The following is a 21,963-nucleotide window of genomic DNA, read 5'->3' on the forward strand; positions in this document are numbered from 1 at the left end:
AATCTCAGACTGCCACAGTAAGCTTATGTATAGATTTCTAAGAAACTAACAAACTGATTTCCAAAGTGACTATACAATTTTGCATTCCCACCAACATTGAATGAGAGTTTCTGTTGCTTCATATCCTTCTCAGCATTTGCAATTGTCAGGTTTTTTGGATTTTAGACACCCTAGTGGGTGTGAAGTAGTATCTCGTTTAAATTTGCAATTTCCTAATGACATGTGATATTGAGATCTTTTGATATCCTTATTTGCCACCAGTATGTGATATCTGTCCAGATCTTTTGCCCATTTTTTTTGTTATTTACTTAATATTGAGTTTCAAAACTTTTTGTTTATTTTAGATTCAAATCCTTTAGCAAATGTGTATTTTAGGTTTTTTAACTTTTTTTAAGATTTATTTTTATTTCTCTCCCTCCCCCCACCCCCGTTGTCTGTTCTCTGTGTCTGCTTGCATTCTTGTCAGGCAGCACCAGGAATCTGTCTCTTTTTGTTGCATCATCTTACTATGTCAGTTCTCCGTGTGTGCGGTGCCACTCCTGGGCAGGCTGCACTTTTTTCATGTGAGGTGGTTCTCCTTGTGGGGTGCACTCCTTGCACGTGGGGCACCCCCACACGGGGGCACCCCTGTGTGGCATGGCACTCCTTGTGTGCAGCAGCACTGCATTTGGGCCAGCTTACCACACGGGCCAAGAAGCCCTGGGTACCGATCGCTGGACCTCCTATATGGTAGGTGGATGCTCTGTCAGTTGAGCCACATCTGCTTCCCCAAATGTATATTTTGCAAACATTTTCTCCCAGTCTGTGGCTTGTCATTTCATTCTCTTAGTAGTATCTTCTGCAGAAAACAAGTTTCTAATTTTAATGAAGTTAACTTATCAATATTTTATTTCATTGATCATGCTTTTGTTGTTATATATAACACCTTAAGGCCAAACCCAAGGCCACATAGACTTTCTCCTATGTTATCTTCTAGAAACTTTATAATTGGATTTTACATTTAGGTCTAAGATCCATTTAAGGTTAATTTTGGTGAAAAGCATAAGTCTGTGTCTAGATTTTTTTTTTTTTTTGCATATGGATGCTCAATTGTTCTAGAAATATTTTTAGAAGACTATAATTTCTCCATTAAATTGTTTTTGCTCTTTGTCAAAGATCAGTTGACTCTATTTGTGTGCATCTATCCATGGTTTCTTTGTTCTGTTCCATTGATCTGTTTCTCTCTTGTTAATACAAAATTTTCTTGATTATTGTAGCTTTGTAGTGAATCTAGAAGTCAGGTTGTATCAGTCTTCTCTTTTATTCTTCTTCAATATTTATTGGATATTCTAGGTCTTTTGTCTTTCCATATAAAGTTTAGAATTAGTTTGTCAATATGCACAAAAAACTTGCTGGGATTTTGATTGGGATTGTGTTAATCTATAGATCATTTTGGGAAGAACTGCCATCTTAACAATATTGTGTCTTCCTATCCATGAACATGGAATATTTCTCCATTACTTAGCTCTTATTTTATTTTTATCAACAGAGTTTTATAGTTTTTATAGTATATATGTGTGTGTGTGTGTGTGTGTATATATATATATATATATAATATATTTTGTTAGACTTTTACTTACATATTTCAATTTTTGGGTGTTAATGTAAATGGCATTGTGTTTTAAATTTTAAATTCCAATCATTCATTACTAATATATAGGAAGTCAGTTGATTTTTGTATTAAGCTTCTATCCTGTAACCTTTCTGTAATGGCTTCTTATTTCAAGGAGTTATTTTTGTTGCATCTTTGAGATTTTTACAAAGATAATTATTATATTAGGCAGGCTTCTCCATAGAAGAAACAGAACTTACAGTATATGTGTGTGTGTATGGGGGGGGTGGGAGAGAGAAAGAGGGGAGTAGAAAGAGAGAGAGATGATAGGAATTGACTCATGAGACTGTGGGGATAGGCAAGTCTGAATTCCATAGGACAGGTTGCAAGCCGGAAATTCTGATGAAGGTGAAGTTGATTCCCCAGGAAAATCTGGCTGACTGAAGTAAAGGAAGAAATTCTTTCTGATTTTGACATCCTCAGTTCTGTCTTTAAATCTCCAAATGCTTGGATGGGAAGATTCCACTTATCGTTTAAGGCAATCTCCTTTGTTTATTGTAGACACAATTGGTCATAGATGTAATCAACTGACTACAGATGCAAATCCATCTACTGAGTAATCTAACAGTAACAATCAGGCCAGTGCTTGCTTGACCAAACAATCAGACAACCATAACCTAGTTGACACATGAAATTAACTATCAAAATCCACCCCTTGTCAACTTGGCACCCAAATACATCTCTGTAAACCTTAATCTCCAAATAAAGACAATAACATAGTCACATTTTGCCTTGCATGATACAACTTTTCTGCATACAACCAAAAATGCACTAATCCTTTCCCCAGGAAAGGATGCAAGTCCTTGGGTGATATTCACTCTTATCCTTGATATACTGTAACTTAAATACTATGACATAAAATTAACTTACGTTATGCAAAGAGGGGATAAGAAAGGAAAGAAAAAGATGTTTGCTACACATACACACATGAATGTTCACAAAAAAATGAGGAAGAAAATCTCATAACAATTCTGGTGCTTGTTCCTGCAATTGGTTACTTGGTCACAGGTGGTATTTATAGCTACATTCTTCCATTACCCATTCCATATTCCCTTTGCCCTCAGCAAACACTCAGCTCTCATGGTTCTCTACCTGGTGGGGTGACTGCATTCCTGAAGGTCCTCAGCCATTGGTAGTCCTGCCTGGATTAGGTTGTTTTTGTGTTCTATTGACATTAATCATACAGCATAATAGTACTAAGAGATACCCTACGGGGTGTCCTGTATTCCATACTTATTCTTCCTTATCTCCATTTTATAGCTGCAGTCCAGTTTTCTCTTGGTAATCACAATCAATCTCCCCATCCAGTATAGTAGTTCCTTTCTCTGCTTGTTGATTCAGAAGCATGAGGAGCCCAAAGTAACTGGCTGAAGTCATAGCTTCCAGCTCAATAGAATCATTATTATGTCTCCTGGTGGAAGCAGTCCTCTTTGGTAGAAAGATTTCTAGAAAAGAAGAATATAGGTAGCAGAGATAGGAAGCAAAAAAATTTTTAGTGGATCATTAGGGGTAGTAGTGATTAGTCCCACTCCCATTTCCAGTCCTTGATTCCTAGATCTGTGAATCCCGCTATGAGATAAACAGAACCATAGTGTTGATGCTGAGTTAGAGCATATATAGAGCCTCCTGAATAACATCGACCCAGATCTGCAAGGTATTACCACCTAGTTGGTGCTGTAAATGAATCTTCAAAAAGCTATTCCACTGTTCCTTCAATCTTCAGCTGCTTCAGGATGATAGGAAAAATGGTAACAACAATGATTTCCATGAGCATAGGTCCATTGCTGCACTTCATTTCCTATGAAGTGGATTCATTGATCAGAAGTTACACTGTGTGGAAAACCATGATGGTGGATAGACATTCTGTAAATCCATGGATGGTAGTTTTGGCAGAAGCATTGCATACAGGGAAGACAAACCTATACTCAGAACAAGAGACTCTAAGAACAAAACACTGCAGTTCCACGATGGAAGTGGTCCAATGTAACCAGCCTACCTAGCTGATCACCTTGGAGAATGGTGCCGTATCAGGGATTGAGAATTGGTCACTTCTCTTGGAAGATTGGAAATTCAGCAGTTGTTCATATATTTCTTTATTATCTTTTCAATGTCTAGGGAATTAGTAGTGATGGCCCCTCTTTCATTTCTGATATCAGTGTTTTGTGTCTTCTCTGTTCTTTTCTTCGTTAGCCTGTTTAGAGATTTATCTGTTTGGTCTTTTCATGAACCAGCTTTTGGTTTCTTCAATTTTCTCTACAGATTTACTGTTTTCAACCTCATTGATTTCTGCTCTAGTTTTATTATTTCTTTTCTTCTGCTTACTTTAGGTTATATTCCTCTTTTTTCTTGACTTTCCTAAGGTAAATACTTAGATTATTGATTTTATATCATTATTCTTTTTTAATACATACATTCAACATTTAAATTTCCCTTTAAGCCCTGCTTTGTAACCCACAAACCTTGATATGTTGTATTTCCATTTAGTTCAAAGTATTTTTAAATTTCTCTCAGCATTGCTTGTGGCCTTAGGAATTCCCCATTTACAGGAATGGGTGAACCTGTTAGGGGTTCATTCAGATTCTCGAATGTGCATAATTATGTCTTTCATTAAATTTGGGAAGTTTTATGCCCTTAATTCCTGAATATTCCTTCTGTTCTCTTCTCTTTTTCTTCTCCTTCTGTGACTCCCAGAATGTAAATATTGGTACACTTGTTGGTGTACCACAGGTCTCTGAGGCTCTGTTCACCTGTTTTCATTCTTTTATTCTATCTGCTCCTCAGCCTGTATCATTCAATTATCTTGTCTTCAAGTTTACTGATTCTTTCTTCTGCCCACTCCAATCTGCTGTTGAAATCCTTTAGAGAATTTTTCATTTCGGTATTGTGGTCTTCAACCCCAGTATTTCTGTTTGGTTCCTGCTTAAAATTTCTATTTATTTAAATTCTCATATTGTTCATTCATTTTTTTTTCCTGATACTGTTTAGTTATTTTTATGTGTGTTTTCCTTTATCTTCTTAAGCAATTTGAGGATCTTTTTTTTTATGAACAACAACTTTATTTTTTATACTTAAAAGCTAATGAAAAAACACTACTAATCCTCTTAAAGAAAATCCAGCATCTCAGTTGAAAAGTATGGTAACTATATTTACTCATTAAATACTAATAAAGTTTTCTAAAACAGAACTTGAAAAGGTCCAGCATGCATGTCTAAGTACAATGAATTCAAGACCAAGTATACATGTTAATGCATAAAGGATAGATTACAAATTATCACAGTCATCACCATCATCTTCATGTTTTCTTTTCAATGCATTTGATGATTCATTGGCAGTATTTTGTGATGATACCATGTTAGCGGTAATAAGAATGCTTTTGGACCCAATTAATGATGGATTACTTAGAACATTCTGAACTACTGATGTCATAGGAATGGATGCTTTTGCAATTGGGGACTGTGAAGTGGGCATCTGTACTGTAAACCTTTGCACTGTGAAGGACATTGGCACCCCCACTTTAGTTGAAACAGACATGGTTTGTGGAGTTGGTGTGCCAAGTATGGGGGTACCAGGTCTGCTAGTAACTGAACCCACACTTAACTGTAGAACTGTTTTTCTTCCTGCAGAAGTAGACGACTTTTTTCTTTTTTCTTTTTCTTTTTGGTAAACATTTAAGTTTACAGTTTGGAACAATTTAGCAGTATCCATCAGAAGGCCACCCAGGACCTGATATGGCTTAATCAAAGATTTCTTTGCCTTTTGATTTCTTTGCCTTGCAATATATAATAAAAAATCTCTTGTGGAGGAGAGGTAAAAGATTGGTGAGCACAACCCTGAATTGCCAATCGCACATCATCTGCATCAACAGTAGCTTTCTGAGCATGACTTGAATAAATATTTGCATCATCTGGAATTGTGGTCACATATTGGAAGACAAACTCCAACATCTGATTTATAACTTTTGGCTCATAGTCTGTAGTCCCCATATCCTTCAGGATTTGTGCCACCATCTGTGCATCTTTTGGCATGCTCTTGGGTGAAGCCATCTTGTCAAACTCCATGATATCTGGTCATCGGACTTCTTTAGCTACGTCACCCACATTAATGTATTTCAGTCCTGAACTTGATGCAAGTTCTTTGCCTTGTGTAGTTTCCCCAACTCCTGGTGTACCAGTAAGCAGAGTGTTCAGGTGCAACATGGTCCTTACCGCAATGACTCCATGTGTCCAAACTCAGGCACCGAGGGTCATTTTTTTTTTCATTTAAAAATTTATCAAAGGATATCACTTATATATAAACATACATAAACAGTAAGTGTATAGCAAAGTTGTGAACCTACAAAACACACATGCACAATATCACACAGGACTCTCATACCTCACCCCACCATCCACACTGCATTGTTGTAAAACATTTTCAACAAATGATGAAAGAGCATACTTAAAATACTACCACTAATCAGAGTATCTTACTTTTGCTGTATTTTTCCCCCAACTCACCCTATTATTATTTATGTCAATCATATATGAACATACATAAACAATAAGTGTATAGTAAAAGTTGCGAGCTTACAAAACAAACACGCATAACATCATTCGGAGGTCCCATACATCAACCCACCACCAACACCTTGCATTGTTGTGAAGACATTTGTTACAAATTATGAAGGCATATCATCAAATTCTTACCACTAACTATAGTCCATATCTTACATTTGGTGTATTTCCCCCAACCCACCCTATTTTTAAAAAATGTATTTTTATTAAAGAAGTTGTGAACTTACAAAACATTCATGCACATGTGTAGAACTCCTTTACAACACTCCTTCATCAACACAACACACCACAGTGGGACATTTGTTACAGATTATGAGACAATATCATCAGACTATTACCACAAACCATGGTCCACAGTGTACATTTGGCACACTTTTTCCATACTCCCACATTACCAATTAGCACATATTTGACATAGATGCATGAATATTATGATATGTCTGTTAACCACAGTCACTCCAGTTGTATTTTTCCCATGCTTCTCTACATTCCCACAGCCGTGCAATAGTAATGTACATCTGCTCTAGCTCACAGTAGGACACTATTGCATCTGCGCCATTAACCACGTTCACTGTGTTACTTAGTCCCTAGATTATTCTCTAGCTTTCTTTCAATTGACCTAGACTCTCCTTTCCAACCACATTCCCATTTATAAACCAGCTGTTACTCACTATAATGTGTTACCATCAACTCTATACATTTCCATACTTTTACAGTAAAGTTAATTGAAACTTCTACATACACTAAGTATGGTATTCTTTCTCAGCCCTCCTCTTATCTCCTTTAAGAAACCACCGCATTTTTTTTTTTAAGATTTATTTATTTATTTAATCCCCCCCTCCCCCAGTTGTCTGTTCTCTGTGTCTATTTGCTGCTTCTTGTTTCTTTGTCCGCTTCTGTTGTCGTCAGTGGCACGGGAAGTGTAGGCGGCGCCATTCCTGGGCAGGCTGCACTTTCTTTCGTGCTGGGTGGCTCTCCTTACGCCGGGACACCCCTGTGTGGCAGGGCACTCCTTGCGCACATTAGCACTGCGCATGGGCCAGCTCCACATGGGTCAAGGAGGCCCGGGGTTTGAACCGCGGACCCCCCCATGTGGTAGACAGACGCCCTAACCACTAGGCCAAGTCCGTTTCCTAAGAAACCACCACATATTAACAGGTCTTGAAGATCATTTCCTAGAAGCTTTATAGTTATTGCTATTATTTTAGATCTTTGTTCAATTTTGAGTTAATTTTTGTATTGGTTGTGAGATAGGAGTCCTCTTTCTTCCTTTTGAGTGTATATCCAGTTCTCCAGCAACATTTGTTAAATAAACTGTTTTGTTCAAGCTAGGTGGGTTTGACAGGCTTGTCAGAAATTACTTGAGATGAAAAGAAAACAAAACAAAATTTTTAAAAATCACTTTAACATAGACATGAGGGTCTCTTTCTGAAACATTGATTCGGTTCCACTTACCTCTGTGTCTATCTTTATGCCAGTACCATGCTGTTTTTACCATTGTAGGTAGGTAATATGATTTAAAGTCTGAAAGTGAGAGTTCTTCAACTTCGCTTTTCCTTTTTAAGATGTTTCTGGCTACTCAGGACCCCTTCCTTTCCAAATAAATTTGCTAATCATGTTTGTTTAAAAAAAATGCTGGTGGAATTTTTATCAGGATTGCATTGAATCTGTACATCAATTTGGGTAGACTTGACATCTTAATTATATTTAGTCTTCCAATCCATGAGCATGGAACGTTCTTCCAATTATTTAGGTCTTTTAAAAAAATTTCTTTTAACAATGCATTGTAGTTTTCTGAATAAACATGCTTTACATCCTTGATTTAGTTTATTCTTAAATATTTAATTCTTTTAGTTGCTATTGTAAATGGAATAGTTTTCCTGACTTCTCAGATTGTGCATTACTAGTGTCTTTTTTATTATCTTTTTAAAAAGATACATAAATCACACAAAATGTTACAATAAAAAATATAAGTAGTTCCCATATACCCCATTTCCCATAACCCCCACTCCTCCCACATTGACAACTTCTTTCATTAGTGTGGTATGTTCATTGCATTTGATGAGTACATTTTGGAGCATTGTTACACAGCATGGATTATAGTTTACACTGTAGTTTACCTTCTCTCCCAGTCCATTCAGTGGGTTATGGCAGGATATATAATGTCCTGGAGCCTCTGTCCCTGCAAGAACATTCAGGAAAATGCCAAGTTCCAAAAATGCCCCAATATCACCCTCTTCTTTCCTCTCCCTGCCTTCAGCAACTCTTGAAGCCACTGTCTCCACATCAATGATATAATTTCTTCCATTGCTACGGTCACAATAGTTCTATAGTAGAATACCAGTAAGTCTACTCTAAACCATGTTTTATTCCTCCATCCTGTGGACCCTGGGATGGCAATGTCCACTCCACCTCTAAATCAAGAGAGGGCTTAGATCTCACACAGCTGATGGATGGAATTCTCCTGCTTGCAGCTAGAGACTTTCTTGGTTCCCTGGCATGATGGTTGACTAGTGTCTTTTAAAGTCTATTTTATCTGATATAAGTCTGGTTTTTTTTTTTTTTTTTTTTTTTTTTGGGGGGGTGGTTACTATATGCATTGAATATCTTTTTCCAGCCTTTCACTTTCAATCTATTGGTATCCTCGTGTCTAAAGTGAGGCTCTTGGAGACAGCATACAGATGGCTCATATTTTCTTACCGTTCTACCAGTCTGCATTCTTTTGACTGGGGAGTTTAATCCATTAATATTCAGTATTACTACTGTAAAGGCAGTTCTTATGTTACCCATTTTGACCTTTGGGTTTTACCTGTCATATTTTATTTTCTCCACTCTTTTCACACTTTTAGTTACTTTTACTGATATAATCTTCATTTCTAGACTCTCTTCCAAATCTCTCTCTCCTGTCTTTTCTTTTCAGATTTTAGCACATCCTTGAGTATTTCCTGCAAGGCTGGTCTCTTTGTTATAAACTCTCTTAGTTTCTGTCTGTCTGTGAATATTCTAAACTTGCCTTCATTTTTGAAATATTGTCTTGACAGATATAAGATTCTTGGCTGGAAGTTTTTCTCTTGCATTGTTAAATATATCATACCACTGTCTTCTTGCCTCCATGGTTTCTAATGAGAAATCTGCACTTAATCTTATTGTGTATCCCTTATGTTATGCATTGCTTTTATCTTGCTGCTCTCAGAATTCTTTCTTTGTCTTTGGCATTTGACATTACATTCTGATTAGTACGTGTCTTGGAGTTGGTCTATTTAGATTGGAGTATATTGTGCTTCTTGGACATGTATATCTATGTCCTTCAATAGGGTTGGGAAATTTTCTACCACTATTTCTTCAAATATTCTTTCTTCCTTTTCCCCTTCATTCTCATTCTGGGACATCCATGACATGTATGTTTGCACATCTCTTGCTGTCATTTAGTTCCCTAAGACCTTGTTGAATTTTTTCCATTCTTTCCTTCATCTGTTTTTTTTTTTTTGTATGTTCAGTTTCAGAGGCCATGTCTTCAAGCTCACCAATCCTCTCTTCTGCCTCCTCAAATCTGCTGTTATGTTATTTTTAATTTAATTTATTGTGCCTTTCATTCCCATAAGATCTGCTATTTTTCTATGTATACTTTCAAATTCTTCTTTGTGCTCATCCAATGTCTTCTATCCTTAATATCTTTAGCCATCTCATTGAATTTATTAAGGAGATTTTTTTTTGCACATGTATATTAGTTTTCTTAACTCCTTATGTCATCTGGAGGCTTACCTTGTTCCTTTAACTGGTCCATATCTTCTTGTTTCTTGTCATGGATTGTAGTTTTTTTGTTGGTGTCTTGGCATCTGACTTACTAGATATATTTATTCTGGGTGCAGTTTCTCTCTTTTAGGCTTTCTTGTCCTTTCTCCCTTGCTAGTTGTGTAGTAAGAGCCAAGGATGTTGTTTGTACTGAAAGTTGTGGAGGCTCAAGCTGCCCTCATTGCCCCAGGAACCAATGAAGCTTCTCCCATTTTTCTCCTCTGTCAGGGGTAGGGATAGAGCCACAACCATGTGTAATAATTCAAGTCATGTAGGCCAAGACCATCTGTAATTGCTCAGAGAGACTGATGTAGCTTTAGACCCTTTCTTCCCCTTCCTAGGGTAGGGATGGAGTTGCAGGTATGGAAAGGAATCTATGCCATATGGTTCCAAAATGATCACAGCTGCCCAGGTAGACTTCCTACTATTCAGTCTGTGCCAGTTGAATGTACCTGCAGTTATCTGGAGAGGCTGGTGCAGGTCCTGCCAGCATCCTCACTGTCAGAGGTGGGCTCTGAAGTCTAGGCTAGGGCTGTTGTCTGATCTGGGCAGAAAGAAGCCAGTACCTACCATCACTGTGATTTTCAGCCAGCCTGGTTTCCCCTCATGTGAGGAGACAGAGTAAAAATGGCAGCTACCAGCCTCTTTCTGATTTGGACAGGTTCAAATTTTAGCTGTTCCTAGGGTTATATTTTAACCAGCTGAATTCATTAATCTGTAGCTGAAGTTGGTGGCCAACTATCTCTGTCCCCTATTTTTGGGAAATGGAGCTTCCAATTCCAGCCACAGACTAACTCCTGAGGTGGCTTGCACTGCCAGAGCAGGATGAGCACTGGCCTCCACAGCGTGGCCTGTAGTTTCCTGGAGAGACTGGTGTAGGTTCTGCTAGTTTCCTCCCTGCTGGGGTTTAGGCTAGAGCCGCAATCTGATTTGGATGGAAAGAAGCCAGTCCCTACCAGCACTGTAATTTTCAGTCCACCCCACTTTCCCTCATTCTGGGGGCAAAGTTAAAATGGCAGCTACCTGCCTCTTTCTGACTTGCACAGGCTCAAACTTTAGCTGTTCTTAGGATTTTACTTTAGCCCGCCAAATTTTCACTAGCTGAAGCTGGTGCCCAACCATCTCTTCCTCACCAGTTTTTGGGAAATGGAACTTCCAATTCCAGCTGTGGAATAGCTCCGGAGGTGGCTTGTGCCACCAGTGGAGGATGAGCACTGGCCTCCGTGATGTGGAGTGCTCATGAATCTTCTCTATAAGTGGGTAGCCTCCTCATTCCATTCTTCCAAGGATGTTGCAGGATGCTCCTCTGGTCTCCTGGAACCTCAAGCTCTGCGTGATTACTAACTGCCTTGAAGCATGAACTGATTTTTGGAATTCCTTACTTTACTTCCTTCTTGCTAGTTGTCTCCTGAGGATCATTTTTTAAAAGTCTTTGTCCAATATGTCCGAAGTCTTGTATTCTTCATTGATGGTTTCTGGGTTTTTATCCATTTCCTTTGGATGACCACTATTTCCTGTTTCTTTGTCATATAATCTTTCATTGCACATTGTACATTGTAATATTTTGAAGTGCTAATTCTGGGATTTAGTCCCTGAGCTCTCTGTTCCTTAAGTTTGTACCCAGCTATTGATATGACAAATGCTACCTGAATGCCAGCAGCTACCAAAAACAAACACTGAAAACACCTTTCACCGTCTTTACAAATCATTTCTGCATTGACTGGTGCTCTCCTTCAGAGCTTAGACCTCCTATCAAGATTAGTCCGAGGTGAATGTGAATCTTTTATAAGCCCATGACTTATCCTGGGCTTGCACTTGCATGTGGTCTTAAGAATTCCCCATTTATGGGAATTTAAATGCCCCCTCTACTCCTATTAAATAATATTTTTCATCCTCCTGGGCACACTGTCATACACTTAGGGCAGCTAACCCCTTGCCCCAGGCTGCTTTGATTTGTTTCTTACACTGTTTTAGTCATTCACAAGCAGCTTCTACCTGCAGGGCAAATTCTGGGAGGGCAAGTGAGTGATGAGTTCCCTGGTTCAGTCTTTCAGGCTGCCACCAGGTAGCTTGACACCAATGTACAGGCACTGCTATATGCCATAGGTGTTACTCTGCTCTGTCTGGCACAGGACCATGGGCCCACAATAAAAGAACAGGTGGCTCCACCCCATGTCCACAAGGAGGTGGGGAGGGGACAGCAAGGGTGCAAGGTGTTGCTCCAGCCATTTTTTAAAGCTATGTTTCCTTTTTTTTTTTTGAGGTACTGGGGCCAGGTGTTAAACCTGGGCCCTTATATGTGGAAACCTGGTGCTCAACCACTGAGCAACATTGGCTCCCCTGAGTTTGTTCTTTTGTTTGTTTGCTTGTTGTTGTTGTTGGGGTTCTTGTTTGTTTGTTTATTTTTAGGAGGCACTGGGGACTGAACCTGGGACCTCCCATATGGGAAGCAGGAGTCCAACTGCTTGTGCCACATCTGCTCCCTAAGCTATGTTTTCTTGATGGGCATTTGCCTAGTTACTGCATTCTTTTAATTGTTTTCTGGAGTTATGAGGAAAATGACTCTGCCAGTTTTTGCTAATTCAAAGGTTCTGTGTGGATGTAATACCCTGAAGCATCGTATACTGCCATTTTCATTCTATATCATTTCATCATGTGTAGATTTGTTTATAACTGCCACCAGGATACAGAATTATTCCATTACCATAAAGATCTGCCTTGTGCTACCCTTTTATACCTACTCTGACACCCCTACACTGTACCATCCCTGGCCACTACCAACCTGTTGTTCATATATAAAGTTTTGCCATTTTGTGAATGTTATATAAATAGAACCATACAGTATGTGACTTTTTAAGATTGGCTTTTTTTTTTTTTTCCCCAGTCAGCATAATGCCCTTAAGAACCACTCAAGGTTTTGCATGCACCTAGTTTGTTCCTTTAATAGCTGAGTAGTATTCCATCATATGTATGTACCTCAATTGTTTTTTTCTTTTTAAACTATTCACCTATTGAAGGACATTTTAGTTGTTTCCAGTACAGTACTACAAAGAGAGCTGCTATTAACAACCATGCACAAATTTTTGCACCAAAATGAGTCTTCATTTCTCTGAGATAAATGCACAGGAGTCAAATTGCTGGGTTGCGATGTCAGTTGCATGTTTAGTGTTTTAAGAAACTGCCAAGTCTTTTCCAGAGTGGCTGTTCCATTTCACTTTCTAACCAGCAATGTATGCAGGATCGAATTTCTCCACATCCTTGCCAGCATTTGGTACTATAACTATTGCATTTTAGCTGTTTTAATACGTTTAGTGGTATCTCATATTGTCTAATGATGTTAATTATTTTTTATGTCTTTACTTGCCATCTATAAATCCTCTGTGGGGGAATGTCTCTGTAGATCTTTTGCCCATTTTCTAATTAGATGGTTTGTTTTTTACTGTTGAGTTTTGAGAGTTCTTTAAATAGTCTAGATTTGAACACTTCATCAGATATAGGTTCAGAAATTGTTTCTCGCCATGTATAACTTGTTTTTCATCTTTTTAACAGGGTCTTTTGTGGAGCAAAAGTTTTTAATTTTGATGAAGTCCAGTTTATCAAATTTTCACTCTATGGCTTGTGAATTTAGTGCCCAGTCTAAGAACTCTTTGCCAAGCCCTAGATTCTGAAGATCTTCTCCTGTTTTTTCTAATTTTTTAAACAGTTTTGTGTTTTACACTCAAGCCCATCTGAGCTAATTTTTGTGAAAGGTATGAGACTTAGGCCATGGTCCCCCTGCCCCCCCATTTCCCCCGTGGATGTCCAGCTGTGCCAGCACCACTTGTCCAAAAGGCGATTTTGCCTCTTGGATTGCTTTTGCCCCTTTGTCAGAAATAACCTTGCCTTACTCTTGTGAGGCTATTTCTAGGCTCTTTATTCTGTTCCATTGATTTCCATGTCTACTCCCGGCTAATACCCCCACTACTACCAGTCTCGATTACTGTAGCTTTATCTTACGTCTTGAAATCACGGAGTAGCTCCTCCCACTTAACTTTTTTTTTCTTTCCAGAATTTTCTTAGCCTATCTAATTCCTTTACCTTTCCATGTAAAATTCAGAATAACCTTGTCCTTTTGTGTGAGTGAGGTACCGGGACCGGGGATTGAACCGTGGACCTGGAATGCGGAAAGCCGCCGCTACACCCCTGAGCCACATCAGCTCCCCCTGTCTTTTATCTACACACACAAAAATCTTGCTGGGAAATCTGAGTCAACCGCTCACACCAGCGAGCCCGAGGGCTTGCGGGTGCCGGCGTGTGGAAGGACGCAGGCGCGGGAAGAGGAGGGCGCTCGGCGGCAGCGAGGCCCGCTGGGAACGCGCCAGTGCGCCCCGCAGCGGCCGGCCACGGCGCTGCCGCCTCCGGGAAGCGCGACAGCGGCGGCAGGGTCGCCGGCCGCGCTGTGAGGGGGCCCTCTGCCCCGCGCCAGCCTCCCGGATCAGCACCGGCACCCCAGGAGGAGACCGAGGCTCACGGAGAAGCGGCTGAAGGAAGGAGATCCCGGAGGGTGTGGCTGAGGGCCGAGCCCTGATGTCCACGACGCAGATGGCCAGGGGAATCTCTCAGGACTGGCCTTAGGTGCTGAGCACGTCGGAAGAGCTGCCCGACCCTAGCTGGAAGAAGTCCCACAGCCTGGCCGAGGGCGATGGTATCCCACCACCTGTCCAGCGCTGCACAGCAATGACCTTCCCTGTAGCCATCCTGAGAATCCTGAAGGAGGCACTCACGGCGCCCGGCCCCTTCTTCCCCAAGAACGACTATTTTTGTTCACCTTCATCCCATCCGCCAATACAGCACAAGGCTCTGTATCAAAAAAATAAATAAAAAACAAAAAGACTCCCACCCTCAAAAATCTTGCTGGGATTTTGGTTGGGATTGCATTAAACCTATTTGGGGATAACTAACAGCTTTACTCTGTTCAGTCTTTCAATCCATTAAAGGCCGGCTTCTCTACTTATTTAGATCTTTTTCATTTCTTTCATGGTGCTTTGCAGTTTTTGGAATATAAGTCCTACACTTTTTGTTAGATTTATACCTATGTACTTCATTTCATTTTGAGTAATTATAAAATGTATTATAAATTTCTGTTTCTATGTATGTTTTGCTAGTATATAGAGATAAATGGATTTTTTATGTTGACCTTGTTCCCTGCAACTTTGTAGAACTCACTCACTAGCCCTAGTGTGTGTATATCTATCCCTATCTCTAACATCTCTCAATCTCTCTATTTTTTTTTTTTTGTAGATTCTATGGGCTATTTTATGTAGATGATGTCATCTAAAAAAAAAAAGGGACACTTTTATTTCATTTTCAATCTGTATGCCTTTTATTTCCTTTTCTTTCCTGGTTGTGCTGCCTAGAACTTACAATAATATGTTGAAGAAAAGTGATCAGCAAATACATCCTTGTCGTTTCCGGTTTTAGAGAGAAGACATTCAGTCTTGCACATAAATGTAATGTTAGCTATAGTTTTTTTTGTAGATGTCTTTTACCATCAAGTAGAGGAAATTCCCCCTGTTCCTAGTCTACTGAGGGTTTTTGTTGTAAAAGGGTGTTGGATTTTGGCAAACGCTTTTTTTTCTGCTTAAATTGATACGATTATGTGATTTTTCTTTTTAGGGGAATCTTTAGAGCTATATGGAGATTGCTTCTTTTGGGCATTGTAAAATTACAAATCACAATTTCCTTAATAGCTAATGGCTATTCAAAGTATAAATTTCATATTGGATGAGTTGTAGTAGTTTGGATTTTTCAAGGAATTGGTCCATTTACTGTAATTGTCAAATATTTGTGTAGAATTGTGCACAGTATTCCCTTATCCTTTCGATGTATGCAGGGTTTGTAATGTTAGCCCTTGCTTATTCCTTATATTAGTAATTTGTGTCTTTATGTTTTTATTTCAGTCTTGTGAGAGACTTGCCAATTTTATTGATCTTTTCAAGGAACCAGCTTTTTATTTCATTGATTTTCTCTTGATTTTTGTTTTTCAATTTCATTGAATTCTGCTTTTTATTATTATTTTGCCATCTCACTTTGGACTTATTTTGCTCTTTTCCCTTAGTTTATTGAGATGAGAGCTTTTATAACTCATTTGAGACCCTTCCTATTTTCTGATATAAACATTTATGGATACAAATTTCCCTTTCAGCACTGCCTTATCTGCATACCACAGATTTTGATATGTTATATTTTCATTTCCATTTCCATTCAGTTCAATACATTTTTAAAAATTTCCCTTAAGACTTACTTTTTGACCCATGGATTATTTAGAAGTGTTGTTTAGTTTCTAAGTATTTGTAAATATCCGTTATCTTTCTTTTATTGATTTCTAGTTGATTCCATTTTGGTTGGAGAACATATTCTGAATCATTTTAACTACTCTGAATTTGTTGAGGTTTGTTTTAGAGCCCAGGATATGGTCTCTATGGCATATGTTCCATGGGCACTTTGGGAAGGAAGTGCATTCTGCTGTTGGGTGGAGTGTTCCATAAATGTCAGCTTGATCCTATTAATTGATAGTTTTCTTGAGTTCCTCTATATCTTCGCTGATTTCCTTCTGAGTTGTTTACAGAGGGATATTGAAGGCACCAACTGTAATTGTGCATTTGTCTATTTCCCCTTTCACTCCTAACAGTTTTTGTTTCATTTATTTTGCAGCCCTGTTGTTTCATGAATAAGTATTTAGGATGATGTCTTCTTGGTTAATTGACCCTTTTATCATTATATAATACCCTTCTCTTTCTTTATTCTAAAGACTACTTTATCTGGTATTAATATAGTCAGTTCTGCTTTATTTTGATTAATATATGCACAGTATATCTTTTCCCCCATTCTTTCCTTTCAACCTACCTATATCTTTATATTTGAAGTGAGTAGCTTATAGACAGCATAAGATGGATCATGTTTTTATCTCTGCCAATCTCTTTTATTATTGTCTTATATTTAATGCTTTATATTTAACGTTAAGGTAATTACTTATATATTAGGGCTTAAGTTTGCCATTTTAATTTTTTTCTGGTTGTTTTGTTTTCTGGTCTTCTTGTGAGTTATTTGAACATTCTTTTAGAACGCCGTTTTGATAAATCTATAGTGTTTTTGACTGCTATCTTTTTATAGCCTTTTTAAAAATTTTTATTTTTTTAAACTTTTTTTTCCACCCCCCTAATATGATACCCTTGTCTGCTCATTTTTGCTCATTCTCTGCTCATTGATTTTTGTTCGTTGTCTGTTTGTTGTCTGCTTTTTTTAAAGGAGGCACCAGGAACTGAACCTAGGACCTTCCATGTGGGAGGTGGGCACTCAATTGCTTGAGCCACATCTGCTCCCCTATAGCCTTTCTAATGATTGCTCTGGGATTACATTATATATACATAAGTTATCAGAGTCCACTGGTGTCAACATTTCACCAGTTTGAGTGATGTATAGAAACCTTACCTCTCTTTATGGTCCTTTATCCTCTCACATTTATAACACAATTGTCTTAATTATTTCCTATACGTAACACTGAGACCTACAATAGGCAGTAGTTCAATTATTTCAAGTCAAACATAATTTAGAAAATTCAAGAGAAGTTTATTGTATTTACCCATATTTTCTGTTCTTTCTTCATGATGTTCCAAGATTCCTTTTTTTTTTTTTTTAATCATTTCCTTTTTGTTTCAAGAACTTCTTTTAGCATTCTTTCAGGGTAGACCTGCTGGCAACAAATTTTCTTAGTTTTCCTTCTTCTGAGAATGTCTTAATACTTTTTAAAAAGTATTAGTAAGTCTTTTATCTTCATTCCTTCTAGTCTCCATGGTTTCTGTTAAGAAATCTGTTGTCATTTTGAAATGTGTTTGTCTTATAGGTAATGTTATTTCTCTCACTGCTTTCAAGAAATTTTCTTTTTCTTTAGTTTTCAGAAGCTTGAATATAGTGCGTCTTCCATAGGTTTCTTCGGGTTTATTCTGTTTGGGGTTTACTCAGCTTCTTGAATCTATAGGTTTATGTCTTGCCAAATTCAGGAAATTTTCAGATATTATTTCTTTAAATACTTATTCAGCCTCACTCACTTTCTCCTCTCCTTGGCTTAGAAGGACTCCAAGGACATGAATGTTAGACCTTTTGTTACTCCCATGTTTCTCAGGCTCTATTCCCTCCTCCCCCCCTCCGCCCCCAATCTATTTTCCCTATGTTGTACAGACTGGCTAATTCCTCTTGTTCTATCTTCAACTTCACTGATTCTTTCCTCTGTCCGCCCCACTGATAAGCCCATCTATTGAGTTTTAAAATTTTCAGTTTTTTTTTTTTTTTTCCCAGTTCTAAAATTTCCATTAGGTTCTTCTATTTTCTATTTCTTTACTGGGACTTCCTATTTTTTTTGTCACTTATTTCAAGCATGTTTGCAATTTGCTCCTTGACACTTTTATGACAGCTGCTCTAAATAACTCTAACAGCTACGTCTTCTCAGATGTCTGTTTGACGGTCTTTTGTCATTCAAGTTAAGTAGGAGGATCTTCTTGCTACAGACTCCACTAGTCATCTGCTGATATAATCTTGGCTGGGAGGGGGAAGAATACCTTGTTCCTCCTCATAATGCATTCTCCACTGACTGCAGGGGTCAAGCTCATGGGTGCATGTGGCCTTAGTTCTGCTGGGCAGTGGTGAAAAGTCCTGACTCTCCATTAGGCTTCCCAGGACACTACCCTATTGGGAGAGGAGCCTCACTATTCCCAGGTAGGAGTAGTGTTCTCCTGTTTTCCACTCACACTGCCCTGGGGGGAAGAATCTCATTACTGAGGGGCAGTGAAAGGAGAAGGGTGGAGGTTGGAGCACCTCATTACAGTCTGGAGAGGTTGAAGTCTGGGCTCTCAGTCTTTGCTGGGGTGGGTGTGGGTAGGGTCTCAGGTTTTCTGTGGTGTTTAGCTAGAGTAGAGCAGTTATTAAATAAAAATGTTGTCTTGCTAGGCTGCCCCTTTCCTTGCCATTTGGCTAGAGGGAGCAGATTTTCTTGTTTTTTTTTGTCCGCAGTCAGCATTTCCACGTTGTTGGCTTCTTCAATAACCAGTCTGGAATATATGATCCAGTAAGAAAACCCAATGAATTCACAACTGTATTATTCCTTGGTTTCCAAAATCCCTAGCCAGTTTGCCTTGTCTGCCTTATCTCCATTTTGTCAGAACTGTCTTATGTTTATTTTGTATATGTCCAGGAATTTTAGCTGCACTTAGCAGGAAGAATATTATTTGGAATGTAGGAGTAGAAATACAGAGGAAATGAAATTAGGCAGGAGTCGATCATTGTTGGAAGGTGGATGATGGATAGAGGTTCATTATTCTATTTTTGTATTTATCTGAATTTCTCCTTAAAAACAGAAAGAAAACCATTCCTTGACCACTCAGTCTAAGTTATATGACATAGTAATAATATTATAACAACCACCATTTATAGCCATTTTCCTTGCTAGAGTATAAACTTGAAACTAAGGGCCCAGTGTATGTTTGTCACAGTTATAGTTCCAGAGCTAAAAGTAACTGGCACACAGTTGGTATTCAAATTAGTGTTTCCTCAAATATAAGATGCCCTGGATTGTAAGATAGGCCTCATTTTTATGTACCATTAAGAAAAATTACTGCACGCTAAACTATGACATACTTTCCATTTTTTTTAGAAGTATCTTGAGTTTGGAGATACTACAATGTGAAAAGAAGTCTTCAATTTAGGAATGAAGTAACATGATAGCTGTGGAATAAATATTGGCATAATGTGAGGTCAAGATTATCACTCAGATGTCTTCCTACATGTTCAAGAACAGATTGGGATATATTTTTGAGGCTATTATCAATTTTACAGTGAACATACTTCTTCCCAAATACTGAAATTTTATGTTCAAATTTATAGGTTTTAGTTACACCTTAACAGGAAATTCTGATGTGATGTTCTGTAACTTTTGCACCACAAAGGACCCTTCCTATTATTTTATCCCCAAGGTCCCTCAATTTTGAAATATTTCAGGTTAAACTTCACTTGTTAATATTTCTTTGCTTTTCATTAATTAAATGCTTTCAGACTAAGGTGCTGTAACTCCAACTAACATAAAAGAAATCTGACCTTTTACCTAGCCTGTATGGACTAATTTTAGGGAAATGTTACATTTCCATTAGGAAATCACCTTCCTTTTAACTTCCAGTGCTACTTTCTCAGAGTCCAGGGACCAGTGGAATCTGGGTGACAGGCACTAGTTCTTAGCTTCCTATAGTAAGTCAAGAAAGGGCAGTTGAGCCAGGCCATGGACGTCAGTATGAGTGAGTCATGTTTACACAACTCTTCAGCAGAGGAAGTTGTCAAAGGCAGTTCAACACTGTGCTGAACTGACCCTGTGCAGGGATCTCTTCAAATTTCTAAATTGATAGTGTAAAAATTCAACTGGTTCTTGCAGGCTGAACTGGAACAGAGTAGTGGAAAGAAAACACTATTTGTGGGGTTTCAGATCACAACCTCTCTGTGCCGCAGATGAGAGCTGAGTGCAGGGCACTCATTCGTCTTTGTGTGAATACCTTCAAATGAAAGTATTCTGAGGGGTCTACTGAACATGTGATGGGTGGAAGGACAGTGGCCCTTACTTCAGTGGCTGTGATACCAAAGGCTGGGCAGTGTCCTCAGAACCTTTGAGACATCTTCCCTGCCCCTGATTCAAGGTCTCTGGAGGGAAAATGGAAATTAGGAAAAGTGAGCGAGCACCATGAGGACAGGACCCCAGGAGCCCGGCAGGGAAGAAACTATGCAGCCAGAACATGCCTCGCCTTTGGAAAGCTCCTCATACTGGTGACCAACTCTATACGCCAGCCTAACGTGAAACGACAAACCTACAGGCAGGAACTTTCATCAAGTCCCCAAGCCACACACTGTAAATTTTAAAAATGAGAGTATGTAGATGAAATCTCTAATGAAAAGTTACTGAGAAAAAAAAGAGAGATGGTGACAAGGATAATGTAATTTATTTATTCTCTTCCTACAAAAATCATGTGACCATCAGCACAAACCTCTTTTTATGCCCAAATTCAAAATCATCAAGACTTAATAGGGAAGTGGACTTGGCCAGATGGATAGGGCGGCCGTATACATGGGAGGCCTGTGGTTCAAACCCCAGGCCTCTCTGACCCGTGTGGAGCTGGCCCATGCGCAGTGCTGATGCGCACAGGGAGTGCCGTGCCACGCAGGGGTGCCCCCCATGTAGGGGAGCCCCGCGTGCAGGGAGTGCACCCTGTGGGGAGAGCCACCCAGGGCGGGGGGAGAGTTCAGCCTGCCCAGGAATGGCGCTGCACACACTGAGAGCTGACGCAGCAGGATGATGCAACAGAGAGAAACACAGATTCCCGTGCTGCTGACAACAACAGAAGCGGACAAAGAGTGCGCAGCGAAGAGATGCAGGGAAAAGACAGCTGGGGGTGGGGGGAGGGGAGAGAAATAAATAATCTTAAAAAAAAAAAGACTTAATAACCTTAAGTTTAAAATAAACAGTCAGTAGAAATAAAACCAGTTGTCAGATGAACATATGGTTTTGGTTGTCTGGCTTGGGAAACCTTGTGCCCTGAAGGCTCAGGAGATCTCTGTGTGATCTGGTGAGGAGAAGCTGAGGACAATGTGGGAAATCTTTTGTTCTGAAGACTCAGTGGATCTGTGTGTGATCTGGTGAGGAGGGACTGAGGGTACATGCCACTGGGACAGAGGAAAGCAATGGATCAGTGATTTTCAGCGGTTTGTCCTAGCATTACACTGTCAACCGCCTCCCCACACCCCCATCCCCCTGCGCATCCCACTACCAAAAAAAGAGAGAGGATTAGTTTATGCTCAATTCCAGGAAAGGCCAGTTTTCTTTTTCCCTCTAGCCACAGGTTGGGGCAGTATCTACACACTTGAGAGAGGAAAGTATAGATTCAGATCTTTCTTGCA

At 39.1% G+C, this 21,963-nt stretch overlaps 1 pseudogene; it reads right to left on the minus strand.

The window, feature by feature from the left end:
* Positions 1-4,912: 4,912 nt before the first annotated feature.
* On the minus strand, positions 4,913-5,709 carry LOC101446098 (transcription initiation factor TFIID subunit 9-like; annotated as a pseudogene).
* Between the last annotated feature and the right edge of the window lie 16,254 nt (positions 5,710-21,963).

The sequence above is a fragment of the Dasypus novemcinctus genome, chromosome 6 (genome assembly GCF_030445035.2).
Source record: "Dasypus novemcinctus isolate mDasNov1 chromosome 6, mDasNov1.1.hap2, whole genome shotgun sequence".
NCBI lineage: Eukaryota > Metazoa > Chordata > Mammalia > Cingulata > Dasypodidae > Dasypus > Dasypus novemcinctus.